This window comes from Archocentrus centrarchus, chromosome 23 (genome assembly GCF_007364275.1).
Source record: "Archocentrus centrarchus isolate MPI-CPG fArcCen1 chromosome 23, fArcCen1, whole genome shotgun sequence".
NCBI classification, from domain to species: Eukaryota; Metazoa; Chordata; class Actinopteri; order Cichliformes; family Cichlidae; genus Archocentrus; species Archocentrus centrarchus.
In genome coordinates, this window is record NC_044368.1 from 20,069,731 (window position 1) to 20,095,410 (window position 25,680).

The 25,680-nt window shown below is 41.8% G+C and overlaps 1 long non-coding RNA gene across 1 annotated transcript in view; it reads left to right on the forward strand.

The window, feature by feature from the left end:
• The first annotated feature begins 233 nt into the window (after positions 1–233).
• Positions 234–25,680, forward strand: part of LOC115773717 (uncharacterized) — a 76,835-nt gene continuing 51,388 nt past the window's right edge. The window contains exon 1 of the long non-coding RNA XR_004019117.1: positions 234–481. This is a non-coding gene — a long non-coding RNA (uncharacterized LOC115773717). The remainder of the gene's footprint in view (positions 482–25,680) is intronic.

Below are 25,680 nucleotides of genomic sequence, written 5' to 3' on the forward strand. Positions count from 1 at the left end.
TTAGAGCCAGCAATAAAATATTCATCATGAAAAAATAGTTAACCAGTCTGAGTGGGTCTGATTACTGCTGCTTTACTTTTTATAAGGCCGCAGCATCTTATTTCTCCTGGACGCGCTCTCTATCGTGAGCGCGCCATCACGTGGGAGGTCCCTTTACGTTTCCATGTCACATGGACATGATATAATGAAAAGGCAGGAACAGAGAGAGTGCGCTGGGCTCTTTGCTAAAGGAGAAAGCAGCAGAAATGTACGCAGTCATCTGCCGACAGGATAGTGGGCCAGTGGGGCCGAGCCCAACCGAGCACGGCCGATCCTGACCGGGGCGGGCCGAGCCGGACTCACTGCGCCTCATCGGACGGGACCTCTGTGTTCGCTGTTGCACCTGCCAGCTATGACACGCACTTTAAAAGAGGAGGAAAATGTCGCCTGTAAGTGCGCGTATTTCGCCCAGTCCCGGAGCAAAGGAGGAGCGCCTTTCAGCGTGAGTGAAGTTATTTCTAATAGGTCGACTGATGTGGAGATCGGCTCTGTGTCGCTGCCGCAGGCGCGTTTTCGCGCTTGAGTTGTAGCCTGCTGTATTCTAGTGAGGACCCGCATCTCTGAGCTTTTGGAAAAGTGTTTGTTGGAGAAAGCGCAATCACCCTGCAGGGGAGATTCTTGATCACGGGCCATGTGCTTGTTTGCCAGTGTCCGCATTCCAGGTGGTGTTGCGCACATAGAAATTGAAGTTGAAGTAAACAAGTGGGAATAAGGGTTCGACTCCGGTGCTTGAGAACAGCGTTTTCATATTGAGCACGGCGCTCTTGGACTGGAAACATCCCGCCTCTCTTTTACAAACCTGAAGCTCTGCGTCGAGAAGTGAAGTTGTTGATGATTTTATATGGCATTTACAGCAAGATGAATCACAAAGACTTATGTCTGTATGAATAAGAAGAATACGTCTGAGAAAGACTTACTTTTATTTGTATGTTTTAAAGTTTAATAAGAGATTGATATGCTTGACAGTTCTCCAATAGAGTGAGATACCAAAAAATTACATTTTGTAAACTCCGAATGAATGTTAAAGGGTACTCGGCAGTTTTATGGCTGTGGAGATTATTTACGAGAGCATGGCTTTTAAGCAGCGGTCCTATTTGTTTAATAAAGCCATTCAATCTTCCTGCGGGATGCCTGTAAGGTGCCGTCAGCGCTTCAATATGTCAGGACTCGCTGGTGAGGAAAACAAGAAAACCACCTGCCTGCTGCTCCGATTATTGCGCAAACACCCCCCCCGCGCGCTCTCTCTCTCACCAGCCAGCATTTTGCTGATTCATAACTGGGCAGTCACATCATTGTGTATATGACACAGAGTTCAGACAGCCTCTTATTTTGGCCGCAGTCTCACCCAGTGAGAGGAAGTACTTCACTCTTTTAATGCAACCGGCTCTTCCGGAGTTGCTCTCCTGCTGGTCCAAGAAGCAGATTATATAAAAGGCAGTCCAGACCAGAATCTGATCACCAGAGCAGAGAAGAAAGCCCTTCAAGTCATATTTAGACGTTTATGACATATATTCACGACTTATTCATATAACCTTAGAGTTGCTAAAAAGAATCAAATTGTTCCATTCGTCACTCATTTTTGAATAATAGCCAATGATACAGATGCAGAAGTAGGGATGTTGTTAAGCTATTTATTATCATAGCACTGAGGAAGAGCTGAAATATGTGGGTTAGTAAATTAATAAAATAGTGGGCTGACAGGAAATTAACTGACAAAAATGATCATCATTAGCACTTAATGCCCAAATAACGTTGTCTGTAAATAAAATTTTATAGCTTCAAGTTACGCACAGTTTAGTTGGAATACAACAGTCAGTTTGAAGACACTGCAGCAATTCTTCACTTGATTTATTATTCATAAAAAAAAAGAATTAAAACAACTTTTTAAAAAAAAGCTGTGAAACTGATTAATATATTCAATTATAGAAAAAATAGATAGAATAAAGCACATCTATTTTGTAGCATTTAATAAGTCAAAAACCTAATTACTTTTTATAATCATATATCCAAAGTAATTCTAACAATATATCCAACAACCTAAACTTCTGCTGCCCTCTGATACAACCCAAAGGACATAAATCACAGACAAACTGAACCTATTTCTTTTTATGATGTGACAGTGCTAATCTAACCACCTTTTTCATTTAGATCCAAAAATTAAGGTTCGGTTGGTTAGGTTCATGCAAAGATCTTGATTTGGGTTCAAATCAGTACAAAGAGGATCTTTGTCATCATTGCAAAGAAATAAACATGGTTGAAAGAAATGAAATAAAAAGCGTTCTGCTGTGTTGAAGTCCAGTGTTTTGCTGATCCATCAATCCACCCCGACTTCCTCCCTGTGCTGATTTCATTATCTGATTTCCTTCTTTGTTGCTGTTATTATTATTACAGCAGCCAGAGGATGCTGGCATTTAAACATACAGTATGCTGTTTGGGTGCATTTGCTAGAAGTCAATAAAAATTAAATTTACTTGTAATAAGTTGCTTATAAAAGAAAAACCTTTAGGGTTGTGAAAGGGCAGCAGTTTCTCCACTTATAGCTGTCATTAATGTATGTATCAAACTGAAGGCTGTGAAATGTGTGGTGTGAGCTTTGGAATCCAGGGCAGTCATTACATAACAGCAACACAGTGATTCTGTAATGCACAGTGAACCAATAACTAAGCTCTGACGTCATGTTTTCTTCATTCAAATCATATTAAGAAGTTGAATACATTAAGAGAGCTAATAATGTTGCGCCAGAACTTGTTACCACAGGTTCCTGCTTCAGTAGAAACTTGTACTTGTGAATTCACACATTTACACCACATCATTTTACTTTCTTTTTTTTATTCAAATAAAACCCATCAAATTAGATTTGTTTTACTCCAGGAATGATGTTTCTTTGTAAACAAATCGACAACTCCGCCCTGACATATATGAGCATTGTAAAACATGAGCCTCGCTGTCCTACAGTAGTTGCATGATAATGGCATTTGCAATAATCCCACAGCATTAACCATTAACCAGCAATAATCCTGCTGTGTTTGGCCTTATTAGCTGAGAAAAAAATCCATCACCCTTTTGAAGCAAACTTTCACAGCTCTAAGCTGTTATTTCCGCCCTTGAGAGCATTACTTGGCAAACTTCTATGCGCAGAATTCCACCAATGAGCTTGAACCTCGGATTAGTGACATGCTCGAAATGGCTGGAGTTTGTCAGAGGTGTCCAGCAGTGATAGCATGGCCTCCCTGTTAGTGTGTGTTCCTGTTTATCTGTGACTCTTTTTGTGGGTGCATACACGTGCTGACTGAAGACACATTTTCCAATCTGCGTCACAGACTGTGCCTGACGTCTGTCAGATGTTTGTGTTCGCCTTGTCTCAACAAATAGATCTGTTTCATTTGGATATAAATGAACATGTGTTGTTTTCATTGTTTCTTCTGCTACCTTGTGTAAATGGTCAGTTCAGATGCTGATTTATGCAGCCAAACCTTCAGTCCCACTGTTCTTTTCACTAAATCTCTGTCTCTTGGCTCTCAGCGTCTTCTACCCACAAGCACTGCCACAGAACAGTCTTTACTATTTGGATCACCAGCATAAGAGGCTAATCTGAGATATGAGCATGTTACTTGTTTCCCTTTGTCGTCCGTTTACTTAAATTGAAGTAAATAGTGCATTTTTTTTTCTGTGAATAATGTGCCATAGTGTGAGCACAGCTCACACAGCCAGCTGTGAAAGTTGTGTTTCCGCTGGGTTTATGTGATCATAATTAGCAGCTGCCACGTGACTCACTGATGTGTGTATGTGTGTTTAAGCTTGTATGTAAGAGCACGCCTGCAGGCAGGGGTGTGCTTGTGTTTACATGACAGCCGATCAGGAAGGGAAGTGACGCAGGCAGCAGCAGAGGGGCGAGAGCAGCAGACATGACACTGCTGCAGAGTGGGAGAGAGAGAGAGAGAGAGAACGGGGAGCAGGAAAACCACAGACAGATAAAAGGGTGAGACAGGAACAAAGAAACTAATGAGCGATCGCTTTCTTGGTTACTGCATGATCATCGCTCTGCCTCTGTGGCCAGATCCACTGTAAACAAATGCAAACATGCAGTAAAAATGAGTCAGTGTCCGTGTGGGCTGGGCAAGTGCGCATTTGATTATGAAATGTGTTTACCCTCAGCTCACTACAAAAGTAGTGACACAGGCTTTTGTTTGTCCAGAGCTTTGCTTGTTCCAGCGCAGAGCCAATCTCCCCAGTCGCTATTCAAAGTGACCTCATCATCTCTCTGGCCAGCTGCCCTCCCAGAATGAAGCACACTGAAACTTACTTGGCAGTTAAATGACTTTCATAACAGTTTCGGTAATGGACACTCCTCAAATATTTCCTCAGCAAACTGAGGTCTTCTTAAGGGATGGGAAATAGACACGGGAAGATGGGTTCTCAAAGCACCAGATGTAAGGCCCAATGAGCCACCTGACAGAATGCATTATCTAAGAGACGTAGCAAAGGAAAAATCAACCAAAATCAGGTTACTCAGCAGTTAGTCTACTCACCTTCCCCGACTGACAGTAATATTATTGAATCTGGCCTCCTAATATCATACTATAAAACACAGCTTATGTTCCCAAGAGACTGTAGTGTTCGTTACACTCAGAAAAGACAAACATGAAGGTAGGATTTGGCACAGAATCTCAGTCTTTGTGAGTGGCATTACAGCAAAGGTAACTGGGTCATCACAAACAACAGGGTTCCTCCTCTTTGGAGCAGGACTGTGCAGACTAAACAGCTGTCAAAATGTATATTGTGTCAGACGTTGACATGATTTAACAACTCGTTTAATGGCAAAATTGACAGAGTTTACCCATGGGGAACATGAGTATGCTTATTACGTACCATTTTTTTATGTTTTGGCTCAACATGGGTGAGATATGAGAACTCAGTGGTGAAAAAATGAGAAGGGTTTATCCTCTGTGGAGTGTGTTCAGTAAAATCAGTGGCAGCCTGCCAACCTATGAAGTATACTGTGTTAAATGAGGGCAGCTCCTTTAATGTCCAAATAGTTCATACTCAGTGGGGTTGAATGTGCTCAGCAGAAGACTGAGAAATATTTGATTTCCAAGACTAACATTTTGGCCTATTTTGCTTTTGTAAAGCTGCTGTGCATCCTCTTAGGAGCAAGAATGGTTTCAGGAAATATCAACAAAGTCTGCCTCACAGACATCATGAGCCCAAAGTTGATATTTTGGTAATTGAGTATGTTTCTTTAACAAATACAATTCAGAAAAAAAGTTGGGACACTGTGTAAAATGTAGATAAAAATATTATCCAATGATTTTCAAATCTCAGAAATCCATGATTCATTCACAATAGAACACAGAAAAAAATATCAACTTATTTTGAATTTGATGTCTCAGAAACGTTGGGACAGGGCAACAAAAGGCTGGACGGAATGTAGTCCTGAAAAGAAACGCCTGAAGAAACACTTTGCAGCTAATCAAAGAGGGCATCTTGGAAAGGCAGAGTTTCTCAGGAGAAAAGATGGGCAGAGGATCGCCAAACTGCAAAAAACTGTCTACAAATTGTGGAACAATTTTAGAATAATGATACTTAACATAAAGCTGTCAAGACTGTTAGTATCTTATCATCTACAGCACATAATATCATCAAATGATTACACAAATCTGGAGGAATCTCTGTGTGCAATGGATGAGGCCAGAAATCCATCCATCCATCCATCCATTCTCTTCCGCTTATCCGGGGCTGGGTCGCGGGGGCAGGAGCCTAAGTGAAGTCTAGCTTCTTTCACTTAAGGCAATTGATGAAGGTAAAACCTATCCTTTCTAGGCAGCACCTAGAAACAGTGATACATGTCTTTATTACATCTCGGCTTGATTACTGTAACGCACTTTATGTTGGAGTCAGCCAGTCTACTCTTTCACATCTCCAGTTGGTTCAAAATGCCGCTGCTCGTCTCCTGACTGGAACACGTAAAAGACAGCATATTACACCTGTCCTGTCTTCACTCCACTGGCTGCCCGTGCACTTTAGAATCCATTTCAAGGTCCTTGTATTTGTTTTTAAATCCTTAAATGGCCTTGCTCCTCCTTACCTTTCTGAACTGCTTTGCTTCTATACTCCTGTCCAAGATCACAGGTCATCTGATCAGATGCTGTTACGCATACAGAGATCTAAGCGGAAGCTCAGAGGGGACCGAGCTTTTTCCATTATTGCCCCTAAGTTGTGGAATGAATTGCCTTTGCACGTTAGACAATTGAATTCACTGTCTATTTTTAAAACTCATCTTAAAACTTATTTATACTCTCTGGCCTTCAACCCAGCATGAGACATTGATCTTATCTATTTTAATGTTTTACTTTATTATTTAATTATTTATTTTAATTGTTTGTTTTCTTCTCTTAATATTTTTTATTGATTTGGTGTACAGCACTTTGTATTTGCTGTGGCTTTTTAAAGTGCTTGATAAATAAAGCTTGATGATGATGATGATGATGATAAGCAGAGAAGCCCAGGCTTCCCTCTCCCCAGCCACCTCCTCCAGCTCATCCGGAGGGACCCCAAGGCGTTCCCCGGCCAGCCGAGAGATATAATCTCTCCAGCGTGTCCTGGGTCTACCACGGGACCTCCTCCCGGTGGGACATGCCCGGAACACCTCACCCAAGAGGTGGCCAGGAGGCATCCTAATCAGATGCCCGAGCCACCTCAACTGGCTCTACTCTGAGCCCCTCCCGGATGGCCGCACTCCTCACCTTATCTCTAAGGAAGAGGCCAGCCACAATCCGAAGGAAACTCAGTTCTGCCACTTGTTTTCGCGATCTTATTCGTTCAGTCACTATGCAAAGTTCGTGACCATAGGTGAGGGTAGGAACATAGATCGGCCGGTAAATCGAGAGCTTCGCTTTTACACTAAGCTCCCTCTTCACCACGACAGACTGGTGCAGCATCCGCATCATGCAGAAGCAGCCCCGATCTGTCTGTCGATCTCCCTTCTCCCATCACTTGTGAACAAGACCCAGAGATACTTGAACTCCACCTCCTCCACCTGGGGCAAGAACTCGTTCCTGAGCCGGAGAGGGCACTCCACCTTTTTCCGGCTGAGGACCATGGCCTCAGAATTAGAGGTGCTGATTCTCATACCAGCCGCTTCACACTCGGCTGCGAACCATTCCACTGCGAGCTGGAGGCCCCCCCCTGATGAAGCCAACAGGACCGCATCATCTGCAAAGAGCAGAGATGAGACTCTAAGGCCACCAAGGAAGAAGCCTTCCACCACCTAGCTACGCCTAGAAATTCTGTCCATAAAAATTATGAACAGAATCGGTGACAAAGGGCAGCCCTGACGGAGTCCAACACCCACAGGAAACAAATCTGACTTATTACTGGCTATATGGACCAAGCTCTCACTGTGGTTGTACAGAGATTGAATGGCCCGCAACAATGGGCCAGACACCCCATTCTCCGCAGGACCTCCCAAAGGATACCTCGAGGGACACAGTTGAATGCCTTCTCCATGTCCACAAAGCACATGTAGACTGGTTGGGCAAACTCCCACGCACATTCGAATATCCTTGAGAGGATAAAGAGCTGGTCCAGCGTTCCGCGACCAGGACGAAAACCGCATTGTTCCTCCTGAATCCGAGGTTCGACTCGGAATGCTGTCGAAGTTCTGCTGGAGGTGGGAGTTGAAGATCTCCCGGACTGGGGCTTCTGCCAGGCGTTCCCAGCGCACCCTCACAGTATGTGTAGGTGCGCCAGGTCTGTCCAGCATCTTCCCCCACCACCTGATCCAACTCACCACCAGGTGGTGATCAGTTGACAGCTCTTCACCCGAGTGTCCAGAACATACAACCGCAGATCTGATGATACGATTACAAAATCGATCATCGACCTGCGACCTAGGGTGTCCTGGTGCCATGTGCACTTACGGACATCCTTATGTTCGAACATGGTGTTCATTATGGACAAACTGTGGTTTGCACAGAAGTCCAACAACAAAACACCATTCGGGTTCAGATAGGGCAGGCCTTTCCTCCCAGTCACGCCCCTCCAGGTCTCACTGTCATTGCCCACATGAGTGTTGAAGTCTCCCAGCAAGACTATGGAGTCACCAGATGGAGCACTCTCCAGCACCCCGCCCAGCAACTCCAAAAAGGGTGGGTACGCTGAACTGTCATTCGGCGCATAAGCGCAAACAACAGTCAGGACCCGTTCCCCAGCCCGAAGGCCCAGGGAAACTACCTTCTCGTCCACCGGTGAAAACTCCAACGTACAGGCAGCAAGCTGGGGGGATAAAAGAATACCCACCCCACCTCTCACCGAGGGCAACTCCAGACTGGAACAGAGTCCAGCCCTTCTCCAGGAGACTGGTTCCAGAGCCCAGGCCATGCGTTGAGGTGAGCCCAACTATTTCTAGCTGGTATCTCTCAACCTCACGCACTAGCTCAGGCTCCTTCTCCACCAGAGAGGTGACATTCCATGTCCCAATAGCCAGTCTTGATAGCCGGGGATTGGTCCGCCAGGGCCTCCGCCCGACACACACTGCACCTGATCCCTACGACGAGGCCAAAAATCAATAGAAGAATAGAACAGCATAGCTTTATTGTCATATAATGCTTAAACTGAAAACTGCAGCTCATTACACTCAGATGCCAGTGAGCTTTGGGCTCTCAGGTGGCACTGCATTAAAAACAGGCTGCATGGTGTAACTTCCCCGCGGTAAGCCGTGGTTTGGTGAACTGAACCATGAACAAATCACACGGTTATTGTACCATAAATAAAACAATTAGAACTGTGTTTTAACTCTCTGTACCCCATAGCCGCTGCCGGCCACCTTACATTTCCCCATGATGGCCAGCCGGTGTGTTTCTACTGCAGTTTGTATACAAAAATGTTTTTGTACGTACTATATTTAAGATAAGATAATCCTTTATTGTCGTTGTGCAATGATGTGACAATGAAATTATGTAAACAGTCTCTATCTAGTGTCTTAAAAATAAATAAAATAAATAAATAACAGATCAAATAAAAAGGTACCTACATATGTATACCCTGCCCAGCAACCCACCCTTAAAATACATAACTCTGTTTCCCCCCACTCCACAATTGCACTTATTTATACCTTCTAATATCAGTGCATCATTATTTAGAAGTGTAATAGCCCAGGGAAAGAAAGTGTCTCTGAACCGATTTGTCCGGCTCTTCAGGACCCTGTATCTTCTGCCAGAGGGCAAGAGGTTGAAGAGAACATGACTGGGGTGGGATGGATCACTCAGGATCTTCCTAGCCCTGTTTAACCCTCGGGAGTTTGCCAAGTCATCTAGAGAGGGCAGGGGACAGCCAGTTATTTTCTCAGCAGTCTTAACAACACTCTGCAGGGCCTTTCTGTCCCTTACAGAACAGCCAGCATACCACACCGTGATGCAGTATCCCAGCACACTTTCTATTGTGGAGCAATACCATAAATATTGCTCCACAATAGAAGCAATATTTATGGTATTGCTCACTTTCTATTGTGGAGCAATAGAAAGTCTGCAGCAGGCTTACCCCCAGGTGGCATTTTTTTAATAGTCTTAAGAAGTGTAGCCTCTGCTTAGCCTTGGCGACCACCACTGATGTGTTGGTAGACCAAGTTAGGTTGTCAGCCATGTGCACCCCAAGAAACTTGAAATAGGGGACTCTCTTCACACAGACACCATTTATCTGCAGGGGGGTGTGGTCCACTCTCTTTTTCCTGCAGTCCATCACCATTTCCTTGGTTTTGCTAGTGTTCAGCAGAAGATTATTTACCAAACACCAGGCTACCAGCCTCTGAACCTCTTCCCTGTACTCTGTCTCATTGCCATCAGAGATGAGACCCACCGCCATTATATCATCTAACAAATTTAAATATGATTTGACATATTTTAATAATTGCGATATTTTTCATTTTTAGTCCCCTCAAATGTTCTGCCCGGTGTTTATCCGGTGACTGCAGGCTGTAAGATCATGACGCTTCCAGAAATGACTGTTTGTACAGTTTGCTGTGCCATCCACAAATGCAGGTTAAAGCGCTATCATACAAAGTAGAAGTATGTATGTGAACATGATCCAGAAATGGGCTGAGGCTCATTTGAAATGGCCCGAGGCGCAGTGAAAAACTGGAAATCATGGACACTGCATCCTAAAGAGCAGAGGGACCGTCCACCTTGTTATCAGCGTTCAGGTCAAAAAGCCTGCATCTCTGAGGGTATGAGGGTGAATCAGTGCATGTGGAACTAGCAGCTTGCCCATCTGGAAAGGCACAATCAATGCTGAATGGTATATACAAGTTTTAGAGCAACATATGCTCCCATCAAGATGTCTTTTTCAGGGACAGCCTTGCACATTTCAGCAAGACAATGCTAAACTGTATACTGCAACTAATTTATTAAAACAGCATAGCTTCATAGTAGAATATAGGTGCTGAACTGGCCTGTCTGCAGTCCAAACATTTCACCAACTGAAAACATTTGACGCATCAATAAACACAAAAATATGACAAAGAAGACCCAGGACTGTTGAGCAGCTAGAATCCTATATCAGACGAGGATAGGGCAGCATCCCAAAACTCCAGTAAGGGGTCTATTCAGTTCCCAGGTGTTTATGGACTGTTGTTAGAAGAAGGGGAGCGACTATAGCAGTGGTGAACATGGTCCTGTTCTGACATTTTTTTTTTTTTAGATGTGTTGCTGCCATCAGTAGCTCAGTAGGTAGAGCAGGTCACCTACTGATCGGAAGGTCAGCGGTTCGAATCCTGGCTACTCCGGGCTACATGCCAATGTATCCTTGGGCAAGATACTTAACCCCAAGTTGCTCTTCGACCGTTCTGTCGGAGTATGAATGCGTGTGAATGTTAGGTAATTAAAAGCACTTAGCTTCATAAAAATGGAAGTGCTTGTATGAATGGGAGTGCATGGGTGAATGCAAACAGGTTGTATAAGCGCTTTGAGTGCTCATACTGAGTAGAAAAGCGCTATATAAGAACTAGTCCATTTACCATTTATCAAATTCAAAATGACCTTTTTTTCCTAAAATGGTTCATTTTCTCACATTGTGAGATGTTTTCTGTGTTCTATTGTGAATAAAATGTAGGTTTATGAGATTTGCAAATGATTGCATTCTGATTTAATTTATATTTTACAGTGTCCCAACTTTTTTGGAATTGGGGTTATAGCATCACAAATGCAGAAGGTTCATCCTCTGGGGATCATGAACCGTGCAAACTTTATGACACTGCAGGGTTAGTTTTCTCACACTGTCCCTTGACCAAGGTATGGGTTTATCCGGATGCTGCACAGTGGCTAAAGACTGCTTTTAATACTTAAGGTGGGCTGAATGCAGAGAGCTAGCTTCTCTACAGGGATCAATAAAGGGTATCTTAAATATATTTTGTCCAAAACTAAGCAAGGGTGGTGCCATGGAGAGCATGATTATGTTCTGTAAATTTTTATGGCAGTTGTTTCTGCTGTTACAGTAACTGCTGATGGTGCCATTACAAGTGAGATTCAAGGAGACATTAGGCCCTTTAAGTCACAGTTTTTGTTGAGGGATATATGCTAAAGAATTGACAGATCATCCTGAGATTATTATAGGTTCAGTGCTTTTTACTTTTTGGGGGGTAATGTTCAGATTTTATTTATGACTGCTATGGTATATGCATTGTGATAAAGCTGTGGATTGAGGTGTCTGGTCAGAGGTGAGTGGCAGATTGCATTGTTAAGCAGTCTGCAGGATGGAGGGTGAATTGGCAGGGAGAGTCTGGCCTTGCACCAAGCTGCTTGGCATACAGCTGGCCTGGGGAGGACGTGAAATGAAACCTCAGCAGGACATGGGTAATGGAGGAGAAAACTGCCAACATCTTTATTAGGGAGGATCAGCGAGGTAAAGCACAGAGACAAATAAAATAGATTTGTAAAAATAAATAAAGTAATAAATCAGCATTATGGAATCTTTCTTCTGTTAATTAACTCAGCAAATGATTTTCTTCTACTTCCTCTCATTTGGCAGAGCTCCTTTACTGTAGGAACATCAAGTCTGCCTTTAACAAAGATGTAACATTCTCTGGCAACAGCCCACTGCCCATATGTCTGCTGGTCAGAGCAATTATACAGTAACACAGGGAAAGGAAATGTGCAGTGGGGGTGAGATATAAACATAGAAATGTAAGGAGAGTGATGGTCTGGGTCATCGATGGGCTTCAGCAGGAAGAGTCCACAAGCTCTTGATAGTTGCGTGTTTCCTTTCTCAGGTCAGTCCACCTTTCCACACCCACATACACGAAACACACACACACACACGCACACACACACACACACACACACACACACACACACACACACACACACACACACACACACACACACACACACACACACACACAAGTGTGTTTTGCTATCTTTGTGGGGAATTTCCATTGACTTCCATTCATTTCTACAGCCTAAATCTTACCTTTACCCTTTTCCTAACCCTAACCATCACATACCTAACCCTAACCTAAACTCAATTCATACCTTAGCCCTAACTCTGACCCCTGACCCAAAAACAGGGTTTCCCCTTGTGGGGACAAGGTTCCAGTCCCCACAAGGAGCAATTGGTCCCCACAACGTAGTATATGTCAGGAAAATTGTCCCCACAAGGTATTATAAACATACGCACACACACACACACACACACACACACACACACACACACACACACACACACACACACACACACACACACACACACACACACACACATCATTTCTTGAAGAACTTGAAGGCAAACAGACCTGCCCCTCTCTACCGGCTGAACAGTAGCACAACAAATCTGGTGAAGCTTATTAAAGACTGGTAACTTGTTTTTCATGCTGAATTTTCAGAGGTCGGTAAAGCTTCCGTTTCAGCACCATTAAAGTATTAAACAATTACCATAAATGTTAACCTGACTGGCACACGTTAACATTAATGACCAATATGGTGCCAAGTGACAGGAAGCACAGCAAATAAACAAGGTTGTAGCTGAATTAGCCACCTGTTAAGTGCATAGCAGCTACAGCTAATAATAGAATGATAATGTTAATGAGGGAGCTAGGGAACAAAGGTAATGGACAGTGTTAATTTAACAGGATAATACCAGTTGTGTTTGATCAGCAATGAAAATGTGTGTTAAAGTAAATGACTGTGGCTGTTTTGACTGACAGGTGCACTGACACAGAGACTGACTGCTAAACTTCACTGAACTTCACTGAGTCACTGAACTGGACCTCTCCACTGTGTATGTGCTGTTATTGACTTTCGTAGCATTTATTTGAATTATCTAGCTAATAATATGTCTTTCTGTGTGATACAGCCAATCTCAGAATTTTGTGCTTGAAAATCTAATATTTGATTAGTCTATTATTCAGCATTAGTTAGCAGATATGTGACTGGTGACTCCATTGTTTAGTGGTTAACACATTCATGCAAATGATCCTCAGTTCAAGCCCAGGAGGAGACACAAACTCAACCTCAGGCACAACATGATAGCAGCTAAAATGCTAATGCTGCAGCTTCGAAATGTGGAATTCAAAACCGGTGTATGACATCACCGTAGCTATGTCCGTCTTTTATATACAGTCTATACTAACATACCTGCAACTTTATATTGATTTCACTTCTAAATTATAAGCTCTTTTGTTAGAATTAAAAAAACAAAAAACATTACCACAAAATATAACTTGGAAAAAATAGGAACCTCATTTAGGAGGCAGAGTTGTTCTGTGAGTTTGATGAATTTCTTGTTGCTCAACATGGCTATGTTAAGATATTTGAAAGAGGTACAGGAGGCATTAAAATGAATTTGTTAAATAGTGAAGCTATACCCAGAGAAGTAACTTAAACAGTAGGTTTCCTGTGAGCTAGAGAGAGCTACAGCTCTGCAAAGTAGGCCAAAGGCACAGGGGAGTGTCACATGAACCAACACTGCTATGTTAGCCATTCTCTAGTGTCTTGTTCAAGCCACAGATGGGAAGAGAGAGACACTCACAGAGAGAGAGGACTCAGCATGCGTCATGTATCCCATGCTGCTTGACGTCTGTGCATGACACCCAAAACCGCACTGCTGAAAAGGGGAAGTGCTCATTTCTATTGGCCCGGAGACCGCACTGACCTTCTCCCTAACCACTTGAACTAGTGCTGAAGGTCAGCAGAGCACAGGGATTTCTCTGAGCTTAGAGTGGGTGTCCAGCTCTCATCTGTGGGCACAGGAGACACAGGAAGTTTGACCCGGTCCCTAATGCCACAGCAGCCAAAAGCGACACAACTCTGTTGTCAATTTGTCGCCTTGCATGCTCTCGCCTCCTCCTCCTCCGCTGACACTCTCTTGCAGTCATCACTCTGCAAGCCCACTAAAGTGAGATGCATCCCCAAGGAAACAGAGGAGATAGCAACTCTTGGCCTGAAGGGAGTGAGAACAATTGTGGGGGATAAAAAAAGTTAACGCAGCAGGGAGGATTAGAGTAACAGTTGTGAGGTCACAGGCACACCAATCGGTGCTACTGACGTGGCTGTATTTGCTCATGGATTTATTCTTATTTGGACATCCGTGTCTGGGAGACTTTCTCTTTTCTGTCATCTTACTTTGTAAAGCACAGAGAGGAGGGAACATCAGTTTCCCCAGCGGCTAGAAACCAAATAGTCCAGCCACACCAGTTCACTCTGCAAGAGAAAACGCCAGGGTTACGTGGGGATAACAAGATCTCGGGTTCCTGTGAATTCACAAAAACAGCACACAAAGAAGGCTTTGGTTTCTGAGAAAGTCTCTTGATGTGGGTCTGGTGAAGCTGCTGACATTGTAATGTTTTTACACACAAACATGCACACGGATACACACACTTTTTCATCCCTTGTCAACCACTTCCACTTGTACACGTTGATGAACGACGCAACAGCTCTTCTCTGACTGACCTAGATAGTTGAAAATGGACATGTAACACTTGCCGTTTATAGCCTTTTTCCTCTGCCTGTCCCTGACGTAACAGCAGAGCACAAAGTTCCCTGAAAAAGTTCTGCTGCCCTTTCCAAGATGCAGAACAATAGAAAGGAGGCTGCTTGTACAGGCTAAGGCAGGTTTTTTCCTTTCATGCTGGGTACTACTTTGTCCAAAAGTAAAACTAATGCTTGTCCTTATTTTTTCACATCTATGTACAGTGCTGTGAAAAAGTGTTTGCCCTCTTCCTGATTTTCTTATTTTTTTGCAGATTTGTCACATATCTGAGTTTCACATCATCAAACAAATTTTAATATTAGACAAAGATAAAAGTTTTTTAAATGATGATTTCATTTATTAATGAAAAATAAGCTATCCAAACCTATGTGAAAAAGTCATTGCCTCTCCCACATTAAATCATGAATTAACTGTAATTAACCACATTTTTATTTTGGAAAGCTGAGTTTGATTTTACTAGCCACAACTACACCTGTTGAATCAAGACATCTTCCTTAACACTGCATTGCTGAATTTGTGTTTGTTGGATTTTTTTTTAGCTACTTGTGTGGAACTGTACACAACAACAATGTAGTAGAACCTTCTGACTTTGTCGTAGCTAATGTATTAGCTAGCAGCAGTTTGTAACAGTCACAGTGTTTCATTAGCATTTATTTGGTGTTCACTCACTGAAACTGAAGCACAAACCTCTTGTATGGGCTGTACCACACAGCAGTCACACTGTATCATTTGTCAGGTATTTAAGCATTAATTTGAATTTAACACCAAAAGCACAGTAGAGGTCAAGTTCAGTAAATCAAATTAATGGAAGCAACGCTTTCCAGACTCCATGCATGGGCACACCTGCCAACCACGCTCCTTGTACCCAGATAGATGAGATATAAAAATAATGCACAGTTTTGGACCCAGCCTCACATGGATGTAAAACATCTGCATTAGATTCATTTTCTTACTCCTGGAAGCTGCCATTTCATCACCACCAATTCATGATAAAATATTTGACAGTTTCAGCTAAGTGCGCTGTTAGATCTACTAGCTAGCTGCTAGCACTGCCTGTCAGCCATTTTTACTGCGCTAGAAAATTTAGCTTAATATGGCGAATATGGGGTGATTAGAATTAATACGTATAACCAGTTAACCACTTTCTTTGAGTGTGTGGCTGTACAGCCACTCACTCAAAGAAGGAGCGTAAGTGTAAAAAATCTTCATGAAAAGTAATTAAAAGTAACTTTAGGAGGCAATTTTGTAAACAATAGAAAAATAAAGGCTATATCAAACTTTTACTTTTAATACATGACAAATAAAGACACAACAGTAACACAGAGACTCTTATTATTCATAAAATGATAGATGTAGTAGATGAATGAATGACTGTAAAGCGAAGCAGCTGATGAATGCAGTTTAGAATGGCTTCTAAAAAGTAGTTCAGTTCTAAAAAGAGAGTTAGCAGGAAAGAAGGTGGGTTACTAGTTAGATGTGTTTAGCTCTGCTGCTGAGTCATGCTGAGGCAGAGTCCCTTCTAGATGTTACTACGCAAAGGAACTTTAGTTACATATAGAATGTTGTGTTTAGATTTGACGATTTCTGGGGAAATTCAAAAACATATCTACTCAGCTGTCTTCTTTAGATATACAGGGTCAGAGGCAACTGGAAAAAATGACACAAGTTATCTTTAAGAGTCATGAAGATAATACTAAATAATTTTAACCGAGCATATAAACTATGATATTAAGGTCTAACAGAAAATGTACTTCTAATATACTGAAGCATATAGCCATTGGATAACAGTAATAAAAATTAATAATTGGTAGGAATGTTACAAAGCAGTATTCCCCCCATATTCTGTTATATGATTAAATTCTTTGTTATTATTATAATTTGGCAGGTGTTTCTTTTTTACTTTGTTCAGGCTGTTATATTGATTATGATCATGTCTTTCTCTGGGTTGGGGAGGTTTAGTTATTACCTGGACAGTGCTGCTTACAGGTTTAATGTTAGGTAAGAGGGTGCTTTTATGCATTGTTATTCTTAGGAGTGTGTCCGACTCCAGTATTTAATGGTTCTATATTAAATTCTTTGTAAGGGGTGAGTGTGGCATGGCTGAAGCTCTTTACCCTCCTGTTGTGCTTGAATTTATTTCTGATTAAACATACCACAATGTCCCATCATCAAGTAACTCAGGGGAAGTACAGAGTTGAGCAATCATTCTCAGCTGGTTTGTCACTACTTTTATTCTGGATGCAAGAATCAGTGCAGCTGAATCAAATCTGTATTTTTAGGTTACAAAACATGGTCCTTGTGTTTGTTTCCATCCGTGAGAAGAAAATGATCAACCTTGTTATCACTGTCATGGCCCTCTAGCCTTACCTGAACTATCACTACCAAGTCATAAGGCATGTGCGTGTGCTTTCAGATAACGCTGGGAAGGAGGCTAACTTTATTTTTTGACATCTCACAGTGTCGTTTCATTGATTTGACACTCCTCTTAGCCGTTCTCTCTCACTGTGTGCACGTCTATCTAGTCTCTCTGCTCTTTCCCTCCACCCCGCTCCTTCCCCTTTCCTTCCCCGTTCCCACGGCAACACGTGGCTATTGGTTACATAACTGCAGCTTACGGATGTGAGTGCATGAGCATGTGTCCCTGTGGTCGCCCCTGGCCTTGGGAAATCAAACATGGAGCTTTCAGGTCCGCCTAGCTTTTGGGCCTTGTAAGCACATTATTGATAGTGTTAACACTGATGGTGCCAGAGGCATAAATAGAGCCTTTTGTCTGTTTGCGCGCGCGCGCGCGTGTGTGTGTGTGTGTGTGTGTGTGTGTGTGTGCGTGCTCGTTTTACCTTGCTGCAGTGTATTTCATTTCCACTAGATGGGAACAATGTGCAAGTAACAAAAAAAGTGTGGATGCTGGTGCCAACTTGAGCTGTTAGATGACTGATGGATGATAGGTAGGATGAAGGTGCTGATGGTGAATGGCTCACTCTTTTGTACCAATTAAACATTCTTACAGTTCTCCCACACAGGCTGGTGTGTGTGTGTGTGTGTACTGTTTCATTCAATAAGTGTCCTTGCTGTTGGTGGTATGAATGAGGATTAGTGTATGATTAAATGTTGATGTGGATGCATGTGGGTGTGGGTGTGTGAAGATGAATAACACACACACACACACACACACACACACACACACACACACACACACACACACACACACACACACACACACACACACACTCACACACACCCACATGCATACAGATCCATGCCCTCAGATCACTTCTAATGTCACTGGGCAGGCCTCAGTAGGGGAGGCCAAGCTGCTGTTCATTTCAATTAGAGCCATGTCAAAGAGTGATCCCAAGCAGCATGCTTGCCCCTAATTGAGCTCATTTCATATTTATGAGGCAGAAATATCAGCAATGCATAAATATTCTGCTCTGCTGCTCCCAGAGGAGGCATTTGCACTAAGATTGTTAAAATATGTGATTCAAATAGATGCTAGGTCTGTGAGGATATATATGTGTCTAGAGCTTGCTCGTATTTGAGAAAAACATAGGAGGAAAAAGTTAAGAGATGAGATTTTTTGCTTGTGCTGTTGACTCAGGGACAAGCTTGGAGTGTATTTGTGTAAGTGGATGATCTATGTGTGTGTCTACCTGTGTGTGTGAAGCACTTGCAGCAGAGCCCTCAGGGCCTCATACAAGGATCTAAGTGTACAGTATGGGACTGTGCAGTGGGGCAGTGAAAGCTGTTACTAGAGTCTTTATGACCCACGCTGCTTCTGTTGCATTGGCAGGTTCTGTTTATGCTACCAAACAGGGCCTCGATAAATCCTAGCACTCACTGTACATCATATTGTGCACTTGTTTACTCAAGTGGACTCTTCCCTAGAGGGTTTCTAAAGTGGTAGGCCGTGTAATCAGGACTCAGCTCATGCTTGTTCTAGGGAGAAAAAAGGGCTTTGGCCCATTAATCAGCCCTACACCCCTGCTTCACCCCTGCTTCACCCCTGCTTACCCAAGTTAATTAGGTTTTAACTGGATTTGATGCATTTCTGTATTTGTAACTTACAAGAACATTATTAAATATATATTTCATTAAACAAAGGAAAATAAATTTTAGGTTTCAGGATAAGGTAGTTACATAGAAGCCACTTATCCCTATACATATATATATATATATATATATATATATATATATATATATATATATATATATATATATGTGTGTGTGTGTGTGTGTGTGTGTGTGTGTGTGTATATATGTGTGTATGTGTGCTTCTAAGAATTCTAAGAATTGTTACAACAAAGGAAGAATTCTACCAACACATTGAGAATTCCAAGCTTCTAAGAATTCTAATATCAAAGCTAGTATTAAAGAATGATATATATATATATATATATATATATATATATATATATATATATATATATATATATATATATACATCCATCCATCCATCCATTTGCTTCCACTCATCCTGTTCAGGGTCGCGGGGGGCTGGAGCCTATCCAAGCTGTCATAGCGCAAGAGGCAGGGTACACCCTGAACAGGTCGCCAGCCTGCAGTTGTCTGCCAACTGGGAATAAGGCTTTGATTGTAGTAACCGGAGTCAGCAAAGTTCAGCTGTCTGACTCAGGCTGAGGTATATTTCTGACTTCACAATTATACTTGACTCAGCATAATAGTATTTCACTTACTGCATTAAAAATTGTGCAGCATTTTAGAAAAGTAGAAAAAAGCATGTAGCAGCCAATCAGTGTAATCACTGTAGTCTCCATGCATTTATTTTATTAAACTACATTTTGCAGAGTTTAATGCAGTTAAACCCAGTTTAACTGCATTATTGTTTGTAAAGTGATTCAAGTAGTTCAGTTAGTTGTTTTGATTTTGTTTCTTTTGTCATTTTTGTGTCATTAACTACTGAAACTATAAACAACCCTTTGCCATACACATAGACAGTAGTAGTATTAAGGACCATATAGTATTAGGTTCTGAAACGTTAAGGTAATACGGAAGTGCCTTAAATGTGCATTCTATTCAGTAAACAGCAGGGGGCAGCCTTTGTGGCTCCTGGTTGTATAGAAGTCTATGGGACAACTGGTTCAATTGGATGATTGAATTCTACCTGGTGTGTAGGGGTGAACATGTATATAATTGTGTGTGAGTGATTATATGAACATTGTTTTGTACCTGATGAATGCCAGTAATACTGAAATGTTGTGATTCAGTAAAATCGTGGTAAGTGTGACAGTGTGCAGAGGTTCTCTCTCCCTTCCTCTGTGACCTCTTTAAGCAGGTCACTTTCTGGGCTTAGTTGCCAGTTTCAGGTCATATTGATTAGTTCATTTTGTAAATTATGTTGATTCTAAGAGTCAGAAAAGAAGATTGTTCAGGATTTGCTCATTAGCTAATAACTCATTAATCACAAGTCAGTGTGGATGTGTTTTATTTTTCTGAGCATCATATCAGCATGATGCCTTAATGGGATGGTTAGTTCAGGGATGGCTGGTCTTTGAATCAGATTTGAATCATGAATAATATGAGTTTCACCTAATGTAATGTGATTAATAGGTAAAGGCTCTTCTTCCTGGTGTGACAGGTGTCCCAGGAAATGTGTGAGCTATTTATTTTTGTATCACTTCCTCATTGTTGCATGCTAGAGGTGGCAGTGACCTGTGAGTGGTTATAGCCTGCTGTCAAAACCGTTTAACCTGAGTCATGGTGACACTGACAAGGAATGATGCTTGGTGTGTAGAAAACTGGGGAAAAGCAAACGCTGAGGAAGAGAGGAAAAGTGAAATGAGCACATCTCACAAACTTGATAAGTCAGAAGGAAAGCAAAAATGACTACATGTTAGTCTATCTAGTGATCTTGCCACACTCAGAACTGACTTTCAGTCCTTCTGGATGCCTCTGATTAGCCTTGATCCACAGGTTTTCTCTGTGACTCAGGCACACAGAGAGGTGCAAGCACTACCTCTTATGGCGTGTTTCCATAGCAACCGCATGAGGGGGTCAGGCGTTGGTGAAGCACACAGGAGCCATTTCCCAATAAACTGGCTTTTATTGTGTCTCTGTTTCATCCTGCATGAAATGCCTTAACTTAAGGGAGAGAAAGGATGCCTGTGAGGCATATTTGAAGGGAGAAAGAATGTAGGATGGTCTTCTCTCTATTTTGTGTCGCATTCACTGTTTCTGAATTTGAGTGCTGTTGTATTGTTGAGTGCACGCTAATTGACATTAAAATGTATATGGTGTGACACGAACCAACTACATCGAAACTTAAATTTGAAAGTCCCTTTAAAATATGAGACAGCTGCAAAGTTTGAATCGGTCACAATTTTTTTTAATCAATAACTTGTAAGCAGCCAAAAAAAGTTGACACATTGACATATCATCATATGCTGAACCTACAAACACAGAGGAACATCAGCATTAATTTAAGGTTGAATTTGTAGCCATCTGGGAAATGCACACCTAATATTCTGCTGTTTAGTGTGCTTTTGCTAGCTAGCTAATTAGCTGTCTAGCCTGCAAACAGATTTTTGAAGTTTTTCCCTCTATTTACTTCACAGCTCATTTCAAAGACAGGACAAATGTCCTTGCATGTAGAGAAAATAATAGCCAAATGGCTAATGGGGGTTTTGGTTTTGTTTAAGTCATTGCTGATCAGTGATAGTTATCTAGAACAGTGATATCTGCTAGCATCACTACTCTAGGTAAAAATATGACTCACAATGATGCTGCAAACAGTGCTGTCTTTAGCATCACTAACGATATGAGTTATAAGTGATGTTCGAGTCATTTGGTTGAAAGATGTTTAATGCAGCACAGAGGTGAGGAGAATAATGTTTCCCATTGGGCTTGTCAATATAAGCAGTTTGTTGATTATTTTTTCATATTGATTACTGCTGTTTCAACATGAAATGTACACTTGTTTCAAAATAGAATATGCAGGTGTTGGTTGCAGCAAAAACTGGCCATGTAATTTGATTCAAAAATCTGCCTTAAAACAGTATATTGTGAGCATAGTCAGAAAATGTTTGACGCTGTTACCGTTTAAGTCCAAATGTGCCATTTTCATGTTTTCCTTGTTACAAGGGCATTATTCTTCTGTAGGTGTGAGGTAATCAAGTGGAAGTAGAGCATATCATAATGCAGTTGATATGAAAACTGAGACTCAAGAACACAGTTGATTGATGGATCTTGCTCTAGTGATTTCCAAGTTGTTTCAGTTGTTTATGCCAGTATGACCTGCTAAGCCTTTAATTTATCTAATTTAATGGGGTGGCTGTGGCTCAGGAGGTAGAACAGGTCATCTACTAATTGGAAGGTTGGTGGTTTGATCCCTGACTGCTCTAGCCTGCACATCAAAGTATTCTTGGGCAAGATATTGAACCCCCTAGTTACTCCTGATGTATTGATCAGAGTCTGAATGTTAGATAGAAAGCACTTAGATGTAGAAAAAAAAGTGCTTGGGTGAATGGAAACATGTATAGAGTGCTCGAGTAGGAAAGTGCTATTTAAGAACCAGGGTTATAATAGTTTTGGATTTTATATTATAGTTTAGTTTTAGTTATTTTTGGTTTCATGTTTAGTTTTATTTAATTTCAGTATTAGTTTTAGTTTTTCATACTTAATCAGGTGCAAGATTCAAGGTGGAAAAGTGACTATTGTGTAATAAAAACTCAACAAAACATACTGTATAAAGAAATATATTCAACAACCAACTGTTCACAAGACAGCAGCACCACGTGCTAAATGTGTGTAATATTAAGGACACACATGAACATCAACAGGGAGAAACAAAGAAAAATATGATCTCCAAAACTCAATAAATTCTACAGTAAACTCCCAATAAACTTCAGTGTCAGTGCAGTAGATTAACAGCGCCTACATGTGGTGTTTGACAAAAACAAACTCTCCCAGCTTAAACTCGGAGAGCGGAAAAAATAATTTTATATCAATCTACAAGGGTTTTTAAAAAATGACAAACAAGAAAATGAAAATTCGTTTATCTATAATTTCAGTTAGATTTAGTCAGTTTTGTAAACTCACAATTCAGTTTTAGTTAGTTATTTTTTTTCTTTTAAGTATAGTTTTTATTTATTTCAGTTAACGACAATGTTTTTTCAATTTCAGTTTTCGTTGTTTCGTTCGCTTTCGTTAACTATAATAACCCTGATAAGAACTAGTCCATTTACCATTCAGTCGCTCATTTTGGGCAATATTAAATAAAACAATATTTATTTTCAATCTTGATTATACTATAGCTCAAAATGACACTGACAGTTCCTGTATTTAGTATAAGAAATACCCTGTAAAGGTCAGAATCTGCACTTGAGGCAGGGATTATCCACTCAGTCATTTCTAAACACTATTAGAATGATCAAGAAGAACTTCATTTTTTGATGAAGAACTTCCTTAGTCACTGACAGCACAGCTCAAAGCCTCAGACATGATATATCATATATAGTATGCACTGTGCAGAAAGCCTCTGAGAGATTAAAGTAACAGTTTCTCTACATTAGATCAAGGATGCTTTGTGCAGTGATGTACTGTTGTTGGAATTCTTTTGACTTTTTGTTTTAACATGCTCCTAGTCTTGCAGGTATTTCATAAATACACAAGGTGAATGTATTGGCAGTCTTCTTTGTTTCCCAACTTTTATATTGCCTACAAATTTTTGATGCCTGACTTGCTGAAATTGTGTGGATGTTGTAACAGTCGTAATTGTGTGGTGTCTCTTTATGACAGTCTAAGCTTTTGTTAGTAATGTCACAAGTGTGCGCCACCGCTCCTCTGTAGAGAGCGTGGGAGAAACGTGTTGGCAGATGGACGCATGGATTGAGGTGGACCTCTATTTTTCTATCTCCCTAACTCTTTGTAAAGTTATGGGTTGTATGAACACTGCTTATTTTCATGTATGATAATGCAGCAGCCGTTCAACTGGGCTTTATAAGGTTGGTGAAGAATACATTTATTAAAGGACAACACTGTGGAATTCCCAGTACCAGTGTGATTGTGCGTTTTTGACTGTCTGCTAAGTACGTCTGCCGCCTCCTCTTCACCACCCAACACAACCCAAACGTTACAATGAGGAGGCCTATGAGCCTGTTCCTGTTGTCAGAGAAGAGCAGGTAACTTTGTCTGACTCACTGCCTACCCAGCTCATCCAACTGGCTCTGCTTCCAGGCGAGCCTTGATCATCCATCATGCTCACCGTTGCACTGCATGCATGTGTCATCAGCATATTTCTGTTTCTTAAAGGTTTATAGTTTTCCAGCCTTCCTGTTTTTCAACAATAAAGTTTTCCCACATGTTCCAGCCTGTGGTGTGGTGGTTAGCACTGTTGCTTCACAGCTAGAAGGTCCTGCAGAAGGTCCAATTTGAAAGAGATTGGAGACTGCAAGGTGGTGTCAGGGGAGAATGTAGCCAGGCAGCATTGGATGGTAGCCTGTCGGATAACTTTAGACATTAAGAATAGGAAGTGAGTGACGGCAGAGGCAAGGATTAAATAGTGAAAGCTGAAGAAGAAAGAATATTGTACATGGTTCAGGAAGGTGTTGAGACAAGCTCTGGGTGGCAGGGAAGAGTTACCAGATGACTGAAAGTACAGCTGTAGTGCTGAGGGAAACTGCCAAAGAAGGTGTTTGGTGTATCCTCTGGACAGAGGAAACAGGATGAGGAGATATGGTGGTGGAATGAGAATTCAAAAGGAGGACGTGAGGGCAGTTATCAAGAGGTCCAGGGATCAGCTCTGAGTACGTTCTTGTTTATGATGGTGATGGACAGGTTGACAGATGAGGTCGGAAAGGAGTCTCTGTGGACTGTGATGTTTGCAGATGATATTGTGATCTGCAGTAGGAGTAGGGAGCAGCTGGAAGAGAGCCTGGAGAGGTGGAGGTATGCACTGGAGAGAAGAGGAAAAAAAGCCAGTAGAAGCAAGACAGAATACGTGTGTGAATGAGAGGGAGACAGGTGGAAAAGTGAAGATGCAAGGAGTAGCAATAGTAAACGTAGATTAAATACCTGCTCAACCATCCAACGCAACAGATGCACAAGAGAGTTGAAGAAGAGTACAGGCAGGGTGAAGTCGGTGGAGATGAGTGTCAGGGGTGATTTGTGACATAAGGATTGCAGATAAAGGGAAACGGAAGGTTTACAATCTTGTAAACCTTCCCTTTCACAGGCAGAGAGACTTGCTATGATGTATGGTTTGGAGGTGGTGACACTGACAAAAAGACAGGAGGCTGAGCTGGAGGTGGCAGAGTTGAAGATGTTAGGATTGTCTAGGATGGACAGGATTACAAATAAATATATCAGAGGGACAGCTCAGGTTTGGAGGCAAAGCTAGAAAGGCAAGATTGAGACGGTTTGGACAAGTACAGAGGTGGCATAGTGGCTATATCAGAGAAAAGATGTTGAATATGGAGCTGCCAGACGGGGGGGGGGGGGGGGGGGGGCTCAGAGGAAGTTCATGGATATAGTGATGGAGGACATACAGAGGGTTGGCATGACAGAAGGGGATGCTAGTGATAGGGTAAGATGGAGGCAGATGATCTGCTGTGGTGACCCCTAAAGAGAATAGCCAAAAAATAAATAAATTTTCAACTCTTCAAAAAAGAAAAAAGAAAATATGCTAGCTGGCAACGACCACAAAGCAAC